The 6,965-nt window shown below is 45.6% G+C and overlaps 1 pseudogene; it reads left to right on the top strand.

Annotated features, from left to right (window-relative positions):
* The first annotated feature begins 1,148 nt into the window (after window positions 1-1,148).
* LOC138462936 (beta-1,3-galactosyltransferase 5-like) lies at window positions 1,149-4,345 on the top strand (annotated as a pseudogene).
* The last annotated feature ends 2,620 nt before the right edge of the window (window positions 4,346-6,965 follow it).

Below are 6,965 nucleotides of genomic sequence, written 5' to 3'. Positions count from 1 at the left end.
TGATCAGTGGTAAGTAGAAGGTGAGATTTATATTGACAATTAAAATCCCCTACCACAATTACCTTATCATAATTAGGACAATTCATAGCTTCCATTATGGATGCTAAGGTAATATCAAATAGCTCGACAGCCTATTGAGTTTGCCTAATATAAATATTCAACAAATACAACGCACCCTTTCATTTTGTTTCAACAGTGATTCGTAATGAATCAGGTGATGATGGGATTTTCATTGGTTTACAATCTCAATATGTTCCTTTTCATTAACTCTGACATCATTTTAATCATGGAGTGCAAATAAGAAATAGTTGGTTTTCAATCTTTCCCTGTTTTGGTAGCCTTTGCTGTTTTTGTCTCAATGTTCTAAATTTCTGTTCCCTCAGTTTCTCTTGACAAGTCTTGTACACTGATATGATTTATGGCTGACAGTTTTTCCAATGTGTTAAGAGGACACTTTCTCAGGCACTGTTTGAGTGATGCCCCACACATATTTGTTGACTATGTCCCAAACGTTTCTACAGGATAAAACATTTTCTGCTGGGCACATACATGTGTGGTGAGTGAAGCCCCCCCTGGGTCCTGTATTTTAATATCTCTTGTTCACCTTCATATCCTATGCATTATTATCCAATTTATTCCAGAAAATGTTCTGAAAATTGCACTAATTGGAACCTGTATGTAAACATTTTGAATTCTCCGTTTACCAATTCACTGGAAATCTGTTATTGATGGAACACAACACAGATGCAAACCAATAATTGATCATGAACACCGCAATGAGGATCATCTTGTGATCTGAAGGCAAACGCATGTCTCCAAGTTCCCCATGTTCTTCCAGAAACATCCCATTGGGGCACATCAATTGAAGTTTTAATTTCATATACTCCATACAGCCCCTACTTGTCTGCTTAATATTTAGCCTGATTCTCACCTTCATCAGGAATATTTTTTTTTCCCAGGTTTTGTCCAAGGCCTTGCACATCTTCTTCAGAGGAGAAATTATATAAGGTCAACGTCTCGTGGGCTGTCACTCGTCACTTAATATGTATCAAGCTTTTCAGATCTTTGTGTCACGTACGGTTTGGTGGATTGTCCTCTATAGAAACAGCCTTGTCTAATGTATATTTTGTATCCTCAGGTAAGGAGAATGCAGCATGGGATCTAAGAGGAAGCAGATTCTGATTAGTGCCCTTCTTGCCCTTGTCGTCATTCTCTTCTTGTCTCTACTCTTATCTGCAATGATCTCCAAACCCCAGTGGCACACTAGCACCACCTCAAGAAGATCTGACACCTTGTTCCCTGAGACCCAAACATTCCACCCAGCATGGCGGAGATCTGCTTCGCTCACTGACCACAGATTCACTTACCACCTCAACCACTCCATCTTTAAAGAAGAGTTCCCGTCCCTGCAGTTTTACAACTGCAAGGTCCTGGCCCAGGAGGCTGGTTTCTGTTGGTCCCCTGGTGGCAAGCCCCTGCTGATTATGACTGTCTTCTGTCCGTAGGGCGGCTCTGCGTCAGACGTGGGCTGTGGAACGGTCGGTGCTCGGATACCATGTCAAGGCCCTTTTCTTGATGGCCACCACCAATGACACCAATAGCACACGGCCCATGCAGTTGGTAGCTGAGGAGATCAAGGAGTACCATGACATTTTGCTCTGGGACTTCACAGAAAGCCACCACAACCTGTCGCTGAAGGAGCGCTGCTTCATAGAGTGGGTCCACCATAACTGCAAGGAGGCAGATTTTATATTTAAAGGTATGACGCTTTATTTCCATGCTCAAAGCCGGGAGTTCCATAACGATAACCTAGAATGGCTGGACTGTCCAAAATAGCTTCCCAAAGAAAGATGGCAAGGAAGCACTGCCCTGATGTGTACGTGTATACAGTGGGGGATGATGCGGCTTTATGCTGCATGATGTCAAATATCCTGTTTAAATGAATAAATGAAAGCAGAGGTTGATGAATAGATTGAAATCTCTTTTGAAAATGAACTTTGTAACTTTATTTTTAGGATATGGCGAGCTGGTATCTCTTAGTGGGACCCTGGACTCATTGCCCCACCTAAAGGTTATTGTCGCTGCGTCTATCCTGCTCTTTGCCGAGTTATTTCCTCCAGAATATGACAAGAATCTCAAGAACCCAGCAGATGCCTTCTCTCCCCTGCACACCCCAAATTATGATTCAAGAGTTTTACTAATCATCTTTTTAAGAATGAGGCGTAACGTCTATAAATAGAAAATAACTATTTCTGATGTATGGTTGTCCCCTTCACTCTAGGTCCCTGTATTGTGGGGGTCCTTCTGCCCTGCATGCATGCTTATGCATGATTGCCTGTTGCCTCTAGGTATGTGCATGTCCTGTGATGTAAGGTTAATCAAGATTCATCTTCTCCTCCAGGTCGAACCACACCAGCTCCTGTCTCATACCGAGGCAGACATTCAGGAGTGCCCAATGTGAAAGACTCTATTCTCTCCATAGTACACTGGCCACTCGCTAGCCCACAACAAGCAGTGATGCACTGCACCAGGCCCCTGGGTTGCGCCGCAGAGCCGACACCTTCATGCGTTCGCTCTACATGTCCAGTTGTCTGCCTCGCTCTAGGATTGTGATCTTCTGCCCTAACAATGGTGCCCGCATAGGCGAGTATATCGCTTGACTTGCAGTTGATCTGACCTTTGCTACTCAGCCATGTGATTGCTCATCACCTGTACATGTGCTGCTGTATTGTTCCTCTTTCTGAGACGTCGGCCACTGGGTGGGATCCCCATTACTTCTAGGCATGTTAGTGTATGTTTCCCCCTCCTACCTATGTCTGCTGCTGCATGTATTCTGGGTAATATGTCTGCTGCTAGCATATGGATTGACCATCCGCTGGGGACACTGCTGTTTGGCTCATCCTTCTGTCTATATATGCTCTAGAGTACAGCCTTTTTGCACAAGGTCTGCTACTTTGTGGTTCCCCCTTCCCTCTGGGTGTGTTGTCTTAGGATTCGCCGTCCCCACTTGCAGGCTAGTGGCGAGAAAGGACACTGGACTCCAAGTGGTTCTCGGGTGCCTGTGCCTTTTACCATGCAACTGGAAAATACTTTTACACCACTACTTGGCGCTTGCTTGCACAGCCATGAATAGTAATGGCGCCCTCCATTTATAGACATGTCGTTCTTCATTACCATAAATCCCTGTGGATTCCAAAACATGTGGAAATCCATAGGGATTCAAGCTTCTCCGCCCATATCAAAATCAGATGTGAGTGCGGGAGTTCCTTTCAATTCCCCCCTTATGCAGCAGTGAAACGTGCACAAAGTTTTTCCAGCTCTATGCCCCGTCCCTCTGAAAAATGACAGCAAAAATGGCATGGGTTGCTGTAAACATACAGAGAGCTTGTCCGCAGGCGTTTTCACAGAACTGTAATATTTAGCACTAAAGTCAACATGAGGATCCTGGTGTGCAGATCCTATGGTTTTTCTTCTGGTATATAATTCACCTGTCCCATTAGAAGCGCTGTGTTATGGTTTCCCCTTCTCCCCAAGAAGGCATTTGGGTAAATTCCCTCACGGTAGGTGTCTTTATGATTCCTCATTAAAAGGTGTGCAATTAACCAATCAGAGGGTTCAGTGAGAAGAACTTCCAGTAGCTCTGAGGACTTCATAAGTTCTATAAATTACCGCAGCCACCCAGTTTACCTACATCTTGTAGCTGCTGGTCAGCCGGTCATACTAATGACCTTGTATTACTTCTGCAGGTGATGACAACGAGTTTGTGAACACTGAGGCAGTGGTGCGGTACATGAAGGAGACTCCTAACGCATCAGGTGCCATCCATGGAAGCATCCAGAATGAGTCTGTTGTGATGTACACAGGGAAGTATAGGGTCAGTGAGCCCTTGTTTCCCTACCCACTTTACCCGTTCTCCGTGTCGGGGGGTGGATTCATAATTTCCGGTGCCTTCATCCCCGCCCTCTATCAGGCATCCACCTGGCTGCCTGTCTTTCCACTGGATGACGTCTACTTTGGCTTTCTTGCATTGGCCGCCAACCTCTCCTTCCGGCACGATGAGCGCTTTGACAGTTTGGGCACCTGGGTTGGACTTTGCAGTTACAAGAGGGCATTGGTCGTTCATGGTGTGTCTCCAGAGGGGCTAGTGAATGTTTGGCAGAGTCTACAGGGGTGGGGTCTGTACCCAGAGGGAAGCTCATGGCTCTACATTCTGTTGCTCTCCGTGGGGGCGGCATCCCTCTTTTTTGGGATTATAAAGTGTTGTAAATTCTCACCCCGGTGCTTTCGAAAGTGGGTCTTGGTCACTGAGAATGCCTACTGGACCCGCTTGCACAGTAGAGCGTAACATTTTCAAGGATGAATACATATGGATGTGTTATTCTTCAATGGTGACTGCCAGAGAGTATATTTTGAAATCTTTCTCAAGGAACATGATCCCTTTATGTGAGTACAGCCAAATGAGGATCCTCAATTATTTGATCTAATTGGGACCCATCACCACCTTCATTTTTCAACAAAGGACTGGACCATGATTGGGACACTAAGGAAACCCAAATCTACCACATAAGGTCTGCGTTAGAGGCCAGCAACCTGCTCTTCTGCGTTCAATACTTTCATTGATGGAAGCGCAATATCTGGCTGCAACGAACCGGCGGCAAGACTGACGTATCTTCTAAGCAGACAGCCTTTGCTAGGAACAATGGTCTTCCTTCTAAGCCAGTTATCTGGGGTCCTAGGGCTCACTCTAAGCAAAGAGTCTGTATCAGAGTCTAATGCGGTTCCCCTTCAAGCCTGCATTACCTCCAGGTTCAGTTACAGGAGGCTTCTTTCCGGCTCCTTTCTGTTTTGCACCTCTGTGGTTCCTGTATGGCCAGGTCAAGTGATGTTTTGACCACCGGAGATAGTGGGTTTTATTTGCCAGGTGACTGATGTGTGCATAATGCAGCTGCCTTGAAAGGTGATACTCTAGAGGTGGCCAATGAAGTTCCATTATAGTTGATGACCCCCTGGAGACACAGAAAGATACACGTATGTCTCATTTATTTATCATTTCTGTCCCAGGAGGCCTCAGGAAGACTATGAACATACTTAGTGCACAAACCTATTTCCATGCTTACCAGGTAAAAACATCCCTGTTGTGGTGTACCACTGGAATTTCCAACTAGGTCGCCATTTTAAGAGGAACCTACAGGGAACGAGACTCCCTGGTCACAACAGGGTTGCAGTAGCCTTCAGCCTTCTAAAATAAATCTAAGAGCACTAACCAGAAAGTGAATTGTACAAGGGGTCCAGCGAGGTAACTTGCTTCTGGAAACAGGGTACCTTTGGGCTACCCAGGCCTTGTACTCTTACAGATTCCCAGCCATCTTGCCAGCCCATTGCTTTTAAAGGCATTGCCCCCATTGCCTTTCAGAGCCCAAACAGCACCTACAAATCACCCTCTTCTGCTGAAAGGTGTTCTGAATTGATTACTGTACTAGTCTTTACCTTGGTCTCGGCAAAAGATTGATTCACTAATTGCAAGTTATGAAGAATAAGGCAGCCAGACTGATCCAGGGCCTGATAACCTGGAGCCACATCTCACTAGCTAACAAATGATTCACCAGTTACAATGTATCGAGAATTAGGTGGCTAGGATGATCCTGGGCTTGAGATCCAGGCACCCCATGTCATTTGCTGTCAAATGATTCACCAATTACAAGTGATCATGAATAAGGTGGCCAGGCCGATCCCGCGACCCTGGAACCACATTTAACTGCCCCATAATACACCAATTACAAGCTATCAGGATGATCCTGGGCTTGAGATGCAGGAACCACATGTTATATCACCCTCAATGATTCACCAATTACTAGTTATGAAGAATAAGGCAGATAGGCTGCTCCTGGGCCTGAGTGCCAGGAACCACATCTAACCAGCCCTCAAATGATTCACCAATTACTGGCTATCAAGAAGAAGGCAACCAGACTGATCCTGTTTCTGAGCCTCAGGAAAAACATCTCACCAACCCTCAAATGATTTACCAATTACAGGTTATCAAGGAAAAGGCAGCCAGTCTGATCCAGGGCCTGAGACGCAGAGGTCAAATCTCACCAGCCCTTACAAGATTCACCAATTATAGGTTACCAAGAATAAGGTGGCCAGATTCATCCTGTAACTGAGAACCAGGAGTCACATTTCTCTGCCCTCAAATGAGTCACAAATTGGAACTCATCAAGAATAAGACAGCCAGGCTGATCCTGGCCCTGAGACCCAGGAACCACATCTCACCATCCTCAAATTATTCACCAATTGCCAGTTATTAAGAATAAGGCTGCAAGGCTGATCCTGGGCCTGAGACCCTGGAACCACATCTGACTAGCTCTCAAATGATTCACCAATTATAAGTTACTGAAAATAAGGCAACCGAGCTGATCCTGGTCCTGAGACCCAGGAGCCACATTTCACGACCCTCAAATAATTAACGAATTAAAATGTATCAAGAACTAGCAACACTCTCATCAATTGTTGAAAATCAATGAGCCAACCATGTAGGTCGCTGATCCGATTTGCTTATCACTTTATGTGCTTTGCATTCTGAAGTAAACTGCACTGAGAATGGGCGTGAGTGGCTGGCTGACATACCCAGGAGAAGACGTTGTGGGGAGGTGAGAGTTGGTGTGCTTCTGCATACTGGACCTACTGTGCTCTCTCCCCACTTGCTGCCACGCCCCCTGCATGGTGCAGTCCATTTTGGTGCATTGCAGTGCAAATGTCCTAGAAACCAAGCATTCTAGGGTTAAGGACCGGTCCATCTATGACCACATTGATGTTTCGCCGATTTCAGGCAACCATCTCATGTGTGAAGGTGCTGAAATCCAGGGAAAGGGGTGGGGTGTCCAAATGTTATGTAGCCTGCAATGTCCGGAGTGTACCAATAGGTAATTATGAAAATGTTGGTAAAGATTGGTGAAATGGTGTGGAAA

Source organism: Ambystoma mexicanum, chromosome 1p (genome assembly GCF_040938575.1).
Source record: "Ambystoma mexicanum isolate Mex_15411 chromosome 1p, UKY_AmexF1_1, whole genome shotgun sequence".
NCBI lineage: Eukaryota > Metazoa > Chordata > Amphibia > Caudata > Ambystomatidae > Ambystoma > Ambystoma mexicanum.
This window is presented reverse-complemented; position numbering and strand designations above follow the sequence as displayed.